Here is a 19137-nt window from a genome sequence, read left to right on the forward strand (position 1 = left end):
ACTTGTTCAGACTAATTCAAATCTTTTTACAATTTGGTCAGATAAGAGTTTACATATATTCAGGGATTTTAAGGGATAAGGCAATTGACTGTAGATACTAGATAGATTTACATCCCCAATGATAATAAACAAAATTATCCATTTAGTAGACTAAATTATTGATGGGACACTATCAGTTTGTAACACCTAAATTAAATACAATAAAAGTACTCATTGTTTAATAAAACATGATTATAAAGCTTAGGGTACCAATTAGTTTACAGTCCAATGTCCCTTCCCTCCCTGCATATCTTTCTGGTGTAGACAGTTATCCGGGGATACGAAAATTAAAAAGTACTTTTCAAATTTATTTTCATTACACCAATTTAGCCGTTTTCTAGATATCAAATAACAAATGGATACAAACAAATATAATAAAATGCACAGTTTACTTCTTTAGTAGATCGCTATTAACGATAAATAAATCTTCGCTAAATTTTATGCATGAAAATAATATGGTTTTAAGCTATTTATGCTTTTACTCTAATTCCATATATGTGGGTATAATAGATTATACGTTGAATTAAGACACATCATATAATTGAAAAGCCGTGAAATTTGATGTGCATTCAGTACCGCAAAAGTAACAAATCATCAAAACTGCACATTTTTTCAACAGCGCAACATTTTTATATTAGCGCAGATACTTTATAATTCACATTGTCTGTCGGTCTTCAATGTAATTGTGTGAATCATCATAGGGGATGTACATCGATTTATCTACAATTGTCTTATCCCTTTAGATCCCTGCTTTTTTTGAATTATTCATATGTGCATGACAATATGCAGAAGTGATCGCGCACCGTGAAATTTAGGTATATAGACAATATGAATAATTTCGTATTGAATATTTACATATAGGGATAAGACAATGGACAATATATTGACGATATACAAAATTACCCCTTATGTAAAATAGAATAATTGGAAGAAAAGTGTTGAAGCTAGTGCTTTGTAGTCAAAGTACCCATGTTTTTTTGAGAACTTATTTATAAAACTTTGGGTACTAGTATAATTTACAGTCCAATATTCCTTCCCTACCTGTTTATAAGAATCTAAAAGTGCTTCATTGCTTGCGTTTGAAGATTGTCTTTTGGGTCCAATTACAGTTTGACTTTCTTGCTTACTTGAGCTTCGCTACTTTTGGATATAGTTATGGGCATAATTGTCCTTGTTTAATAGAAAAGTTATTCCTACCCATGATTATGTAAATATGTGGTTTTATTGTATCGCACATAATTCCTTACAGTATACTATTCCTTCTTCTAAACACACTTTTAAATCACTAACAGCGCATCATATCTTTACAATAATGGATATATTATTACTTGGATCTTTCACCAGATTTTCATGTTCTCTGATGAAATGAAACTTGCAGCGGGCTAAAATAACGATATCTCCCATCCACTCTTTACCTCATCCCCTCCCTTCCTAATGGAGGAATGAACTGACCAATAATTGAGGTTCATATTTTCAACCTAAAATGATAAAAATTTTCCATTTCAATAGAAGATGAATAGAAGTTTCTCCACAGATTATGACGTCATACGATAGAATAGACAATTAGAATAGAATAGAGGCCAGCATAAATTTTACCATTGGTCAATTATGTTATATCTTGGCCTTTCATTGGCTATTCTATCGTATGACATCATAATCTGTGGAGAGGGACTTTGATCATGTTTATTTCAATATATCCAAGTATCTATTCCTGCTATTTTATTCTGATTTATTCTCATAATTTTCACGGAGGTGATAGTACACCCATATGATGATAATATCTTAATACATCATATACGCCTCTTATTTATATTCACCTAGTTTTCAATCTTTCTCTCTCTCGCTCTCTGATTCTGTCTTTCTCTCTTTCTCTCTGTCTCTGTCTTCCTCCTTCTCTCTGTCTCTGTCTCCCTCCCTCTCTCTCTGTCTCCCTCTGACTCTCCCCTCTCACCTTCGTTCTCTCTACCACAAACTTTCCCTTTCTTTCTCACTTTCAGTTTCACTATCTTTCTTTCATTCTTTCTCTTTCTCTCTCTCTCTCTCTCTCTCTCTCTCTCTCTCTCTCTTACTCTTTATCTCTCTTTCCCCACTTTCTCTTTCTCTTTCCTATACTATCTCTTCTTATATTTATTGTTTAATTTTTCTGTTTATTCCTTTCTCTCTCTCTCTCTCTCTCTCTCTCTCTCTCTCTCTCTCTCTTTCTCTTTTTCTCACTTTTTTCTAATTATTCTCGTTCTTTAAAAGTTAATATTATCTTTCTCCATATAAATTTCAAGAGCAAACAAGAGCGTGCACTCCATTTTCGCTGGAGGAAAAAGGGGGTGATAAGTCACCAACTACCTCCCTCCTATCCATTAGAAATTTCCCGTGAGGGAGGGGGTTGAAAATTTAACTTGAATTGTAAAAACTAAGAGCTTTGAACCTTTTGATTTTTTTGTGAGTCAAAGCTTTTGTGAGTATTAATATATTGGGTGAGGGGGTAAAATGATTAATATGTGATCACATCTCCCTAGATAGAAAAAAACTGAGGTTGGGGGTAGAGGGTAAATAGATAAAAAAATTTAAAATAAAAAGTAGGTAAATACTAAGTTAGATAAATTAATCCAATTGAAACAAACAAATAATATCAATCCTCTATTTATATATCCATGTTTCTATGATTTATTGAAGGTGAAAATTTGATGATTTTTCTTTGGCACGCGTATTCACCGAAAAACTATCATTTTAGGGATAAGTTTTCTCAAAATTTTTGAAAATGAAGATTATCTATAATTATGATCGTCGGTCCATACAAATTTCTTGTCCGTCAAATGTATGGATGTTGTTACACTTGTTTTTTCAACAACGATGCAAAAGATAAAATTTTAATAGATTTTTTATGATAATTTGTGGAAAAGTTTTGACACTGTTATTTTGTGTAATATCAACATTTATAGTTTTTTTTTAACAATATAAAGCTGTAAACTTTATCAACACAGAAATTAATATTATATTAAAAAAAGAATTTGGTTTTAACTTTAAAAAGGCAAATAGTTTTACTTTTTATGAAATATGTCTCTTCAAAATATCTAGTACTATATAGAGTTCCTTTTTTTTCTTTTTTAATCCTTATATAAAAGTAGTATGATGTCTGTCTCAAAGATCCTAAAAAGGTTTATACTTTTTTTTTTTTTGGGGGGGGGCACCCTTCCAAGAGAAATCCCCCCTGGAAAAATATTCCCCGATTTTTTTTACTTTTTCTTTTTAAAACTAAAATAAAAAGTAGAGGATCGTATATGACCCCCCCAATACCCCTAACCCCCCCCCAATACCCTAAACCACATCTAGGGGCGGATCTGCTAGTTTTAAATATGATTACTTAACTAGCTACAATTGAAGTTAATCGTCTTTATTTATTAGAATCCTTATCAAATTTCTGCTACTGGCAATTTAAATGATCAATTTCTTGAAATTTTATGATCTTAGGAATCCAAGGATAGGAGTGGACAATGGAAGATTATTATTACCTAGTAGACCAAGAATGTATGCAAGTTAAAAAAAACAAATGACTACAAAAATAAACATTTCAAAGTATTTGTAAAACTTAGTGAAGTAGGGTACCCAAGATTAGTTGGCTGACTAAAAAACTTTGGGAACAAACTAGTGGTGTCTAAAATTTCTACCAATAATTTTAAGCTTCAGAAGAGGTAATTTTGTTTATCGTCATTGGGAATGTAAAATAATAAATCATAAAATATCAAAGGTTACGACAAAACAAGATAAAATAAACAGTTTTAAAAGATTTAAATAGACCGAGACATTTTTATTATTTACAAAAAAAGGTATAAAACTTCTACAAAAAATTAACAACTGAAAAAATCAAACAAACGCATGCATGGAGAAAAAGGTTTTGAATTCGATATCTTTCTAACTAAATTCTAGCTTTTGGAGTTTTTTTTTCATTGAGGGAGTAGGGATCTTTTCTCCCTCCTCCTACTACACAACAAATGGCTTAAAACCTGGCCCCACTTTGAATTTGAATCTTGCTGTTTACAAGATACTACTGGAAACCCAACATACACACACATACATCCAGCTACTTTGGTATCAAGTATAATGTTCCCTTTAACAGATCGTATCACTTTTTCAAAGGGCCCTTTGTCATATGATTATTGTTTTAGGCCCTTTTATGGAAATCGGTAGATTTCAGTAAAAAAAGATATTTGTTTGAAAATATGCTTTTTTTGACATATAATGAAACATTATATGTTATAGTGTAGATGTTTTAGTAGCAAAGCTACTCTTTGGTGTATTTTTTATTCTGTTTGTCTGTCTGTAAGTTATCTGTCCTTTCTTCTGTCGGTCTGTAATGTTTCATTGGACTTCATTTTTATTTGAATATAGAAGTTCAATTCCTCTTTCTCGCTTTTCTCTTTTTTTCTCTTATTTCACCCTATCTCTATCTCTCTCCCACATAATCTCTTACTTTCTCTCTCTCTCTCTCTCTCTCTCTCTCTCTCTCTCTCTCTCTGTCCCTCTCTTTCTCTCTCTCTCTCTCTCTCTCTCTGTCCCACTCTCTCTCTCTCTCTCTCTCTCTCTCTCTCTCTCTCTCTCTCTCTCTCTCTCTCCCTGTCTCTCTCTCTCTCCCTCTCTCTCCCTGTCTCTTTCTCCTTATCTCTTTAATTCTCTTTCTTTCTTCTTCTATTTCTTTCTTACTCTCTTTATTCATACTGTCTCTTTCTTTCTCTCTCTCTCTATCTCTCATATTTAAATTTTTCGCTCTTCATTTCTTTCTCTTTTTCTCTCTTCCAGTCTTTTATTCTCCTTTTCTCTTTCGTTCTCTCTCTCTTATGTGTTTATCTTGTTATTTTAAACAGCTTTGCCACTATGTATTCTACATAATCTTCCTTGTTCTATCATAAACAGATAATCTTAGATTATATTTTTCCTCCCTTCAAAACTCCCGTTTTATCTGCTGTGCTGTTGTTTTATTAACACAGCATTATAACAGGCAGTTGCACTGTATTTTGTCCGAGGTGTGCGAGATGAAAATTGTTCTGAAAATTTGTAGGAGGGTGTATAAAACCCTCTGGAATTTTTTTTTATAGTTTACCCATGGAGAGAGGGGACATTGGACCTGAAATTGTACTGGTACCCAAAGTTTTATCAGCACGTTCTCTGATTTGTTGGCTTAAAACTTTGGTTACTTTTATTTAATATTGATTGGTTGGTTCAAACTAGTAGTTTAAACTAACAATTTCAATAGAGAGTGGTGGTAATATTATTTAAACTAATATCGACCATTGTCTTATTCATTAAGATCCCAATTAGTTTACCCCTCGTAATTTTGTCAGTGGGGCGAACGTACACCTTCCCCACCCTCCTAATCCCCAATACCCCATGGAATGTATTACATATTATGTATACTGTTTTTTTGTTTTGTCTGTCTATTTGTTATTAACGGAATGTTTGGAAAAATATGCAAACTTATTTAATATTTTTAACAGTTAGGGAGTTGAATCCATTTTTATAGAAGCAGAAATATAATCTATGATTATGGTTTGGACCCTCTAAAACTGTAATCTACCTTTCCACTTTCCCCTCTCTTGGTGAAGATATCTTCAACGCCGATACGATTTTTGAAATGTAAGATTCTACTTTCCCCTCTCTTGGTGAAGATATCTTCAACGCCGATACGATTTTTGAAATGTAAGATTCCACTTTCCCCTCTCTTGGTGAAGATATCTTCAACGCCGATACGATTTTTGAAATTTAAGATTCCACTTTTGCCTCTCTTGGTGAAGATATCTTCAACAAGAGAGACAAAAGTGGAATCTTATATTTCAAAAATCGTATCGGTGTTAAAGATATCTTCACCAAGAGAGGGGAAAGTGGAAGGGTAGATTGCAGTTTTAGAGGTTCCAAACCATAATCATAGATTATATTTCTGCTTCTATAAAAATGGATTCAACTCCCTTACTGTTTAATGTGTTTTACCATGTAACAAGTAACACATAACAAGGATGTCAATTTCCAAAACAAATTCTGGGAATCATTATTTATTGCATCGTATTATAGACAGCTTTCTGCGGACATTAAAAAGAAAAATTATAAGATTGAAACCAGTTTTGTAAGCCTTGAGGGGCCTAAGACCACGGCTAACAAAACTGGTATTAATTTTATGATCTTTATTTTAATATTAGTGGAAATTTGTCTGTAATACGATGCTATACATGATTTTTCAGTATGGCTGAGAACAGGTTCATATCAAGCGGACATCAATAGGTTTTGAAGCCCCTATATCATCAAATAAATGCCAGTTTGGTTAGCCCGGACCTCCGGCCCATCGGGGGCTAACAAAACTTATTTTAATCATATAATCTTATCATTTTAATATCCGCGGAAAGCTGTATATAATACAATGCGATAAATTACCATTTCAAAGTTTAAAAAGACTGACTTAAAGAATTATATAGTAGGTGTGCTATACTTAATTGGTACCCCCCTTTCTATATGAGTGTTTACACACTTAACTGACCCTACCCTATACTTTTCAGGGAGGGGATATTTTTAAGAGAAAAAGGATTCAAATTAAAAGGAAAATTATAACCAATCTATATCAAGCCATATACATATATTCAATTATATATTTTTTAATATTACTGCGCTTCTTGTTGACATGATAATTGAATTTAAACTAAACTTAAAATAAGTAATAACTTTAAAAATAAGTTTTTTTAGGACTCACATCAATTTTTAAAGCTACGTAGGAAAAACTTTTTGTTACCTTGTTAGACTTTTTGTTGTTGTTATATTAACATACATGCTAAATTGGGATTGTAAACTTTATTCTAGCTAAATTAGATGTGTGAATATTAGCGACAAGGCAGGAACACCCTATTTGTTGGCAGGTATCTAAAGGGATAAGACATTGGCCGATTTATTTAATGTATGTATATTCCCATTGTTGATACATAAAATTACACCTTCTGCAGATCAAAATTAATGGTTAAAACGTTTAGAAACTACAATAAAAATTAAATAAAGGCCTTAAATAAGAAAACGTTATTATAAGACTTTAGGGACTAGTTTTATAAACAGCCCAATGTCCTCTCCCTCCCTGATTTGTTTGGCTGTTGAAATATTATTCTCATTAGAAAAGATGGGCTAGCTACAGTGTTGCTGCTAAACCGGGGGAGTGTTCATATAATAATACTTAAAATAAAGGGTTTGTGATTTAGCAAATTTTTTAAACTTAGAATTTCCAAGTAATGAGGGGGCGTTTAATTGTAAATTTTACAAGTACCCAAAGTTTTAGAATCATTTTATACTTCAAAACTTTGGATATTTTTAAATTTTGATTAGTTGGTTTAGACTAATTTTGTCTAAACTTTTCAACAAATACATTTAATCTTTTGAATAGATAATAATATTCATTATCGTTCATTGTCTAATCCTTTAAGATCCCTAATTAGCCCAGTAATGTACAATTAGGACTTCCAGACAAAGGCCATGAAGTCAAAAATTTGTGGGAGGCTGTAAACGTCGGATTATCTCGGACCAATTATGTGCAGAGTCGTAAAGAATTGCCCAAAATTATCCTAACAGAGAGATGGGAGGCAGGTTTTACACAAAAAAATACAATTGGTTTAATCGGTGACCATTGTTTAACGCGACGATGATTAAGTATTGTGAATGTCTTAACCCAATACAGGCACAACTCTTTACAAAGGTCGTGCAATCAAAGAGTTGGTTGTCTGTTCGAAATAATAGACCTAAAAACATCACAAAAATTTAATAATTTACAACTCTATTTTTCTTCCTAAAATTATTAGGCTGCTAAAAATAACAAGTATAAGAATTAATCAGATTTAAAAAAAAAACTTTTTTCTATTTCTATTTTTGCCATTTTTGTTTGTCCTATTTATTTGAGTTTTTTTTTATGGCGGAGGTTTTTTTTTCTATTGGTAATATATCTTAGGAAGGAGGTGGTACCCTCCACAAAATAATTATAAATCTTCACAGTACTTAAGAAAACTATAGTTCATTGGTAAACGAGATCCTTCACTTCACTAAAGACTAAAAAATCTTACTATTTTACATAAATCGAGACAGATAGACAGACATCCCGTTTCTTTTTTATAAGGATTACTTGTCTGCTATCCAAAAAATATGTTCAATAAATTTAGCGCTATTTAGCAAATTGTCTCTTTTTAATACAACAAAAAGAAGAAGTTAAACGTTAAGTACAAAATTTAATGAAAACAAGGAGAATTATGTGAAATCAAAGTAGAATGAAACATTTAAATAAGAGTTAATCCAAGCCTTTTGCTAATAACTTTACTTTTTTATTAATGATATTAAAGTACTGGTGCCGACTTTTAATTGGGTCTTAAAATATCAGCCAAAAGCATTGAAAATATTGACACAGCCAAGTTGCTACAAAAGAACAGAAAGTAATTTGCTAGCAGTCGAATAAGGTCGCCACCACTTGGGCCAGTTAGATGTCTTTTTGATACACCTATACATTTATTAGTACACCTTCCATACAAAGTGGGGGACTTTTTTTCATTAGAAGCACTTTCGCACAACTATCATTTTGCAAGACTTATTATTGTTGCGCTTCTTATGGATATATTTATGCTTGTTATATTACAAGGACACCAGCTAAACATAGGACGGAACTATTACTTACCCTAATTCAAGACTTGTTACTGTTGCGCTATTCATGGATATATTTATGCTTGTTATATTACAAGGACACCAGCTAAACATAGGGCTATATTTACCCTTAAACAAGACTTGTTGATGCTGCGCTAATTATTAACATAATTGTACTTGTTATATTACAAGGACACCAGCTAAACATAGGGCTATATTTACCCTTAAACAAGACTTGTTGTTGCTGCGCTAATTATTAACAAGGACACCAGTTAAACATCGAGCTATATTTACCCTTAAACAAGACTTGTTATTGTTGCGCTACTAATATATGTATTTGTACTTGTTATATTACAAGGACACCAGCTAAACATAGGGCTATACTTACCCTTAAACAAGACTTGTTGTTGCTGCGCTAATTATTAACATAATTGTGCTTGTTATATTACAAGGACACCAGCTAAACATAGGGCTATACTTACCCTTAAACAAGACTTGTTGTTGCTGCGCTAATTATTAACATAATTGTACTTGTTATATTACAAGGACACCAGTTAAACATAGGTCTATACTTACCATTAAACAAGACTTGTTGTTGCTGCGCTAATTATTAACATAATTGTGCTTGTTATATTACAAGGACACCAGCTAAACATAGGACGGAACTATTACTTACCCTAATTCAAGACTTGTTATTGTTGCGCTAATTATGGATATATTTATGCTTGTTATATTACAAGGACACCAGTTAAACATAGGGCTATACTTACCATTAAACAAGACTTGTTGTTGCTGCGCTACTTATAGATATATTTGTGCTTGTTATATTACAAGGACACTAGCTAAACATAGGGCGGAACTATTACTTACCCAAAAAAACAACACTACAACATTAAATAAACTATAAAGGCGTATAGAGGGGGTAGACGAAGCAAGTAGGGGTACAGGCACATTGAAATTAAATTCACGCTTAGATTTTATCCCCCCCCCCTCCCTCCCCCTAAAAAAGCTTTTGCGTCCTTGTCAAATGATATCCTATTATTTAAGTTTGTTAGTCTGTAGTTTATGATACATATAGCTACCTAACCGATTGGGTTCTAGATTTCAGATTTCACCTGATGGTTTTAGACTATTCTATTGATAAATATTTAGGATATTTTAAGGCCATATTTCTGTTCTTCATTCCCTTTTCCTTCGAAAACCGAGTCCCTATATGGTAGGGGCGCAGCCGGTAGTTTTTTATAATTAAATTGAAGAGCACCCCCCCCCCCACTAAAATTGACGGAATACGCCTGTAAGAAAAAAAGAAAGAAAACACCCACCCATACTTATATTTGTTTCTTGTAATCATCCTAATAAGCCAAACTTGGGGGCGGGGGGGGGGGGAATTCAGTGTCCATTTTTGTACAGAACATATTATGTACATGGGTTTCCACAGGTTTAAAAATGTTTTAAAAAAAAGGTTTATTTACCTAAATGTACAAATCAAAGAGATTTTCAAAACTAAAAGCAGTGTTTTGTAAGTGCATTTTAATTTTGTGTACATTTTTGGTCTACTGGGAAACTGTCGTCACTAAAACAAGCACGATCACATCCATTAGTTGTACAATGCATTTTGTTCTTTTAACATTTCTAACTTTTAAAGTATCTAAAGTTTTACGTCAACGAATGAGAAAACAAGGGGACCATTAATTTTTACAGTCCAATGTCCCCCCCCCCCATCTTTGAAAATCTATTGAACATCTTTTCTATAATTCACTTTGTCGGTAAGTTTGTTCATAACACTTTGAGGCATATAAATTTATCAATAGGTTGCTATATGTGATAAGCATCTGCATTTTCTAGTGAAGATTCCTCTGACCAATGATGAACAATTCTAAATAACTATCAGGGATTAGACAATGAACTATTAAGTGTTTTACATCTTCTTTGAATATAAACACAATTCTCTTCTTAAAATTAATCATATGAAACGTTTGGATGAACTTAAAGAATCAACCATTCAAAATTTGAAAATAGTAACCAAAGTTTTTAAACAACGATAAAGAAAATGTAATTATAAAACTTTGGGTACTAGTGTCATCAACAGTTCAATGTTCCCTTCCTCGCTGCTACTCACTGAAGTAATTGTCCAAGTCTTTTTTTATAGAGAGAGAGAGAGAGAGAGAGGGGGGGGGGGGCAATGTGCTGTTTATTACACAAGTTCCCAAAGTTTTATAGTAACGCTTTTTATTCTTTGGCTTACCAACTTTGGGTACTTTAGTGAATTTCGATAGGTTGATTTTTAAACTTGATTTGTTGAAACGTTTCAACCACTAATTTTAATCTACAGAAGGGGTAATTTTGTGTATCATTACTGGGGTTGTATATCAATTTATCTGTCATTGTCTTATCCCTTTAGATCCCTGTTTTTTGGATTCTCATGAAATGATATAATGAAGATTTAAAACAAAGGATAAAAAATGTACACAGGACAATTTTCAAAAATAAAATAATTCAAATATGATCCAGGGTCTAAGGAATAGGTAAATGAAGGATAAATCATTCACTAAATACTTATAAATCTTAAATACAGGATGCTTGTTGTATGTTTGTAGATTACGATCATGCTCTACCGCTCTACTCATATGTTTCTCCTTTACAGTGAAGCTTCTTATAGGTCATGTAATCTATATAAATCTTTCCTGAAATGGAGAACCCAATTGCTTTGTAATTGAAATCTTAGGCTATAGACAAAACAATCTTACTACTTTATTCAATAGGATAATATCCCTCACAGAAACACCCTAGAATTATTTCTTCAATTGACCTATCATTTTTTCACTGGAAAACCTCCTACTTTTTGTTGAGGTAATAACACTTAGATTTTAGTGATACGTACGCTCTTATTATTAGAGTAGCTTCCTTCTTTATTCAACAGGCACATGCACTCAAATTGACACCACGCAAACAATAGGATGTTTGTTTGTCTTACCTCCAGGGTACCTCTACTATCCATACAGAAATCTCCCCAATATTTGATACTTTTATTTTAAATCCAAAATTTATAGTGGAGAGTGGACCTCTCCCTCCCTCAAATGCTTATAGTATCAAGTCAAAAATTTACCAAAATGAAGCGCACAAAAAAAGTAAAATGAATAAATTCACAGGTTACAATTTTATCCTTCTAAAAATGAATCAAATACAAAAAGTGTGCATTTAAAACGACAAAACAATAAAACATTCGCTAGTTATCTGGTGAGTATTAATTTTAATCTCTGCTCAAACCACGTCAAACCTTAAGACATTAGAAATAGTACACACTACTTCTATGCCCCACTTGTGACTTTAAAATTGAGGAATGCCTTGGCAAGCAAAAATATGCATCCATTACTTTGCAAAGTTAGTACTTCTAGACTAAGGTCGTTCAATCAATGGGTTGATTGTCAATTCAGAAATTCAGATTCAGATTTAATGAACCTTAGGCATTTAATACATTTTAGCATTTTTTCAAAAAAGGATTTGCTATTTTTTATGAACACCATACTTAGATAAAAATACTGTTCTCAAATATTTTTTTCTTCTGCGATTTATGTGGCAAATTTTAAGGATAACGGCCATTTTTTTTTCATATAGCTATAGCTTCTGAAAGAGGGGAGGGGACAATGGCTATTATATTTAGCTTCAACCGTTCCTCAAAATTTTTATCAAAGTATTAATGGATATAGGATTTCCGGGGATATACTTGCTTATATGGACCTTATTTATTGGTCAGTTAATTCATTCATTAGAAGGGTAGCGTATGGGGTAGAGGGGGTTGATGGGGGATATCGTTATTTTAGCCAGCTGCGAGTATTACTTTATCAGTGTATATGAAAATTTGGTGCAACATCCAAGTAATAATAGCTGTATTAGACTTAAGTATCAGGTTGAAGATTAATTTATTTTTTATTCTTTAATTCTTGTATCTACAATAAATAAAATATCCAGAAAAAGGAACGTGGCATATGCAGAAAAATTATTTTGTCTCCAATATTGGCAGTCCAAAATAGTAATCAATGAGACAAATTGTATGAGATTGTTTCTCATTTTTTAAAAAGTATGCTTTATAGTCGCCAAGAGCAGGTTTAAGGCCATTTGGAAAAAAGAAAGAAACAATAACGAGATTTTCATTGTCTACTTGATGCTAAAATAAGATTTTATTTTGCCCTTTTTATCCCGTTTGAAAAATATGGCCTGAAAATGCCTACAAATAAAACAATATTTATGTCAAATATTTCAAGATTATCAAGGTTTGAAAAAGCCCAAGATTTTTATCGAAAATTTTATTTGCAGTTATTTTTGGGATAAGTTATTTTGCAAGGGGAAAAAAGTACGTTTTATTATTTTATTAGTGAATTTGTCTCAAATGTGAATTATCCCTAAAATCGAGAACCCAATCGGTTCAGTAGTTATAGAGATCTTAACGAACAGACAAAAACAGAGGCTACGTGCTACGTGCGAAGCCGCTAGTACGGGTATTAAGATAAATATTATAGATGTATGGATGCCAGGCTAATTTGGGGTCCTATTTTGTACAATACAATTTTGTACTTTCAATATAGGTTTTATCTCAGGGTCCTAAAGGGTAAGACATTGGACAATAAATTCATGTACATCCCTAATGATGATTACCCCTTCTGATGATTGAAATTATTGGAAGAAAAGTATTTACACTGCTATTTTTGAACAACCAACTAATGAGATAACGTTGTTGTAAAACTTTGGGTACCAGTTAACAATTAACAGTCTAATGTCTCCTCTATAGTTTTTTAGTTTTCATATTTAGAAAAAATGTGTATTTTCTAAAATGTACAAAGCAAAGAAGTTAATTTTTTTACTTCTAGAAGTGAATTAAAGGTTGTTTGCCCTTGTACTTTTTAGACATGCGTACAATCTCGTGTCGTTGGGTCCTTGTAATCTATGTATCGAATGTTTGGGATAAGAATTAATAATTTTTCATGGCGTTAACCTGTCTATACTAGTGTTTTAACATTTACGCCAAAAATTCAGAGAGGGAGGGGACATTGGATTTTATCATATTGTTCCCCAAATAATATAAAAAAAATCATTTGCAATTTGTTGGATCGTTAGCTTGATTGGGTTGTAATAACTAGCCGAGTTTAAACTTTTCTATCAACATTTCTAATATACATAAGGGGTGATTTTGTTCATTATAATTGTTTTCTTTTATTATCTTATCCCTTCAGATCCCTATAAATTTCAAAAGTAATAACATGGTGATTTATATAACTATCAACAATATGTAAATAATCAAGTTCTTTTGCAGAAATGATTAAATACTGTTTCTAGCATATCTAATTTTGTCGTAGGCATTTGTTTGCCTGTTGGCTATTTAAATTGTCCTGATAACCCTAGCGTGGCTATACTGCAACTAGGGTATGTCCGTCCGTCCGTCCAATTAAATAACTTATTGCGTAATAACAGCTGCGCCCCTAACATACAGAGGCTATGCATTTGAAGGGGTAAGAAGGGGCAAAAATTGCCATAAACAATCCCAAGGCTCAAATCTAAAAATAAAACAGCTTTAAACTATCCTAGAACCTATAAGAAGCTTTTCTGAAAAAAGCTTTAGAAGTCATTGAGATATTTAACATAAGACAAAAAAAACTTAGTACTATATACAATACCAGTTGCTAAGCCCTTAGTCTTTAGGGAAGGGCGAGGGTAGTATGAACACTGGCCTAAAACCACCATATATATTCAATTTTTTCATGATACATTTTGTAACAAAATATGTTATATTTTATACCTCCGCTACTAATGGACATAACAGACCTTGCACAAAGGAGTTTCTGCTTTTTGTTTTGTGTTGCCTTAGAACTTGCTTTGGCGGCTGGACCGTTGGATTTATGCTTTTTGGGAAGCCTCTAAGTCGGTAATTATTGTATGTTTATTATACTACCTAGCTATATAATTGAATCAGACGAAAAAAGACCACGTTTTAAAAAAAAGTAAAACTATTCTTTGCATTGAGATATATGTACTCTTTTTTATTTTTAACCTTTAGGATCTCCCAAACGGCAGATTTTACACTTATCAGGGATCTTAAGTGATATTTCAATGGACGATAATGTTTTTTACATCCCTAATATGATCAACAAAATTACCCCAAGTTTGGACACTACAAGATTTTAGGCTTTCAGCGTAAGTATGAGAGGACGAGTTAATAAAACTTTGGGGACTAGTACAATTTTTTGTTAAATTATAAATTCACTTTTATGAATATTGTCTTCCTTGTTCTCTCTATTTGATAATTATTTTATTCTTTAATTATGTTTAATTTTACACGATTTTCATTTTAAAATAAATAAACCACAGTTATAAAAATATCTTAATGATATACTTCCCTCTAATTTGACATTGTTTTGACTCAAAATTTATAAGGTAAGTGTTGACTATATGCCATTTAGTTAAGTTGGTTAAAACTGACAAATTATATAGATATGCTATTATAGTATCACTCCTCCACAAACAATATTCTAACACTAGGTATTTAACAAGGGGTGTTTAGATTAAAGAGGGGTGTTGACACCTCCCTAAACCGCACGCCAACAGGCGGACATCCTTCTACTTTGTTTATAAATTAGCAGCTGTGCTCATAGCATCTAGAGGCTTTGCATAGAAGGGTAGTATAAAGAAATATAGCCTAAATCCAACCCAAGGCTTAAAAAAAATATCCCAAAACCATCACGGGACTTATGTGAAACTTCCATTAAATTGAGAACTCGATCGGCTCAGAAAACTTAAGCTACAGAAAAAAAACTCTCACTACTTTATATAATACGATATGCCTTTGCTTGCCCATTAAGATTTCATAAACTTTCTCTTATAACACAAAAACAATTAAAATTTAACACCATATTAACTGTAAAAACAATAAAAAAAATAACCAACAACAATTAAAGTTAATTTCAAGTTTTACAACTCTTCTTTCACTTTAATCTAATTTCTTTTGGTTTTCTGGTAGTATTATCCAAAGGGGGGGGGGGCATTAGACTATAAATTATACTGGTACCCAAAGTTTTATGAACAAATTCTCATATTAGTTTTTTAAAAACTTTGGGGACTTTTATGAAATCTTGATCGTTAGAATCAGACTGGCAATGTCTAAACTTTTCAACCAATAATCTAGATGTATATTCTGCCACTAGACAAACAAATAAAAGATAACTGAAACAATTAGGTATTATGTAAAAGGTGGGGTTAGTATTTTTCTTATTATTAATCCCTGCGGAGGGTCTAATAACGTGGTGCATATACCTGCGGTGCCCTAACCTTGCGTGGCTACCCAGAACCCAATATAACTTAACCTGACCTTTAGTTATAAACAAGCCAACGTAAACTACCCCCCCTTCACTTATTTTCAAATTATTTCAAAATAAATTTTGGATTTTCAATTTTTACCCCCCCCCCCTCCCCAAATAAAAAAACCTCTATGAAATAAAGATTACCCCCCCCAAAATTTTTATTTTTAAAATTTTACCTCCCTCCCCAAATAAAAAGCTTGGACGCCCCTGGAGGGCAATTTATCACTTTGTATTTGATTAGTTAAGCTATTGACATCGTCATCCTTGTTTTTGCCTAAAAATAAACCAATTATATATACAGTTGGCTACCGAATTTGAAAAAAAATCACATAAAAATTTTCTTTGTTATAAATATGATCATATACAATTTCAATTTAAATTTAATGAAAGCCATAGAAGGGTATCATATGTAATAAAATAGATGTTCAAATTCTCTAGCAAAAAACCCTTATTTTCACAAATTAGTAAGTTTTCTAAATGTTAAATTCTTTAACCATTGAACATGAACTAAATTGTTCTGGCCCACAAAGTTTTAGATACTCGTTCTCTCATTTGTTGGCTTTAAAAAATATTCAATTAATAAGTCCTACACTTCTCAACCAATTAATTTAATCGATTGAAAAAGTGATCTTTGAAAGGGTCATCTATTCTATTTGATAATCAAAAAAATTCTGTAAGTTTGTGTAAAGGTTTTATGGCAAATATATCATTAATATCACATCATTAGACGATTTTATAGGCATACAGGGCAGGGATCTACAGGGATAAGGTAATGGCCGATAAACATCCCAAATGATGGTACATAAAATTTAGAGACTCATCTAGATGAACCAACCAATCAAAATTCAATAAAAGTCCCCAGGTCATGGTTGTTAAGCCAACAAATAAGAAAATGCTATAATAAGACTTTGGGGACTAGTGTAATAAACAGCCTAATGTCCCTTCTCTCCATGCATGCAGGGTCCATAAGATAATACATTAGTATAAAACTTTGCAGCATGGCTTTGAACCCGATTAATATCCACTGGATTACAATCAGTTCTAAGCTATACTAAAAAATCATGTATAGCGTCGTCTAACAGGCAACTTTCAACGATTATTAAAATACAAATAATAACAGAACTGGTTTTATTCTTACATTTTTCATTTTAATATCCGCGGAAAGCTATATATAAGCTGTATTTTTCAGCTAAAAAGCTTAATATATATAGCAATATAAGTAATTTAACGCTATCTTATTTCTTAGGTTTAAAGAATTTATTTACATTTCTTATTAACTTATAATTTTTGCAAACCAAATATAATCATTATTGAAACGAAAATTTTCTCCTAAATTCCATATACCTTATATTATCTGATTATTACTATGATTTTATTTGGGTATTTTATTCCATTGCTGCCCATATTTGTTCTTGATTATTATTATGCGCGCTACGCGCGTCTGAGGTGTGCATACGGACTTACTTGTTATTTTGTTATTTTAATAGCGAATTAAATAAGTAGCGTAGCTACTAGGTGTTTTCTGTAATTGCTTTTTGATAGCGAATCTGCTCTATAAGTTTTCTACTAACCATGACCTTCCTTTTCCAACAAGTAATAATAATAGTCATTTCTCGTATCGTATTATAAACGGCTTTCCGCGGATATAGAATGTGCAATTATAAGATTAAAACTAGTTTTTTTAGCCCCGTGGTGCCGAAGGCACCGGCTAAAAAAAACTGGGTTTAATCTTATGATTGTACATTTCTATATTCGTAGAAAACTGGATATAATACGATGCTAGACATAGTTTTTTCGTATGGATGAGAACCGGTTCGTATCCACCGGATTCGAATGAATACGATAAATATCATTTAAAATTACATCAAAATTATCGATATGCAATGTAAATGATCTACGTCGACTATGTGAGATTAATGAAAAGTAGCTATGGCTGACATTTTATCGACCTGATTTTTACATGATGCTTTTTATATTGCCTATAAAAAAGGGGATAAATTTAAAACTTTTGGCCGGTTTATCCCATTCCCTAATGATGTTATATTAGAGTAGTCCATTATTCTAATATTACGTCATTCCCAATTTTTCGGCCAAAAGTTTGCAAATTTATGAAGCAGTTTACATTGTAATTGACCAATGATAAAATGTATACTGGCCTATCATTGGTCATTTGTATTGCAAGACGTAATTTTTTATTAGACACTATCAGCTGCTTCATATTTATCCTATAGACACTATAAAGAGCTTCCATAACAGCTAAATTTTGTACACTTGTGTATGACCACCGAAGAAATGCACATTATGACAAAGTAAATATGGATATTGGGTCAGGGATCTAAAGGGATAAGACAATGGCCGATAAATTTATGTACATCCCCAATGATGATACACAAAATTACACCTTCAGTACATAACAATTAGTGGACAGACACCCCAACTAATGAATCAACCAATCAAAATTCACTAAAGTCCTCGAAGTTGATAAGCCAACGAATAAGAAAACTTTATTATAAAACTTTGGGGACTAGTGTAATAAACATCCCATTGTCCCATTCCTCTATGATATTTTTAGCTGTATTTTATTGACCAATAGTAGACCAGTATGACGTCATTTTTTATAGACACTATAAAAGGCTTCTATTTGTAACAAGGGGATTTTATATAGCATAAAAACAAATCTTGATCGATTGGTTGAATAAATCATTCAAATCTAAAAAGGGAATTTTGTTTATCATCATTGGCAAATACATCAATTTATCATCTTATCCCCTATGATGCCTGAAAAATAAGAATAGCAAGAAATATATAATAGATTCGCTACTAAATAACAAGGATGACAACATCCATAAAATTGAAGCTCTAAAACGATTTGACCGACGAACATTAACTTTTGTTGAGTTTTAGATCTGAATATACAAAATATGAAAATCAAAATTGTACGTAAATTTGTTGCAAAACTTCATAAATACAGAATTCTGTTTAAGGACATACTGACATTTTTAATACTTGATTACAGAGATGCTTTGCTCATAATATTATACTTTATTGTAATAGGAATCAGAAATAAAAAATTCAGATCAATCGGATGTTTTTATCAAATAAAGAAATT

Source organism: Acartia tonsa, chromosome 11 (genome assembly GCF_053477335.1).
Source record: "Acartia tonsa isolate MP-2025a chromosome 11, ASM5347733v1, whole genome shotgun sequence".
In the NCBI taxonomy this organism is placed as follows: Eukaryota; Metazoa; Arthropoda; class Copepoda; order Calanoida; family Acartiidae; genus Acartia; species Acartia tonsa.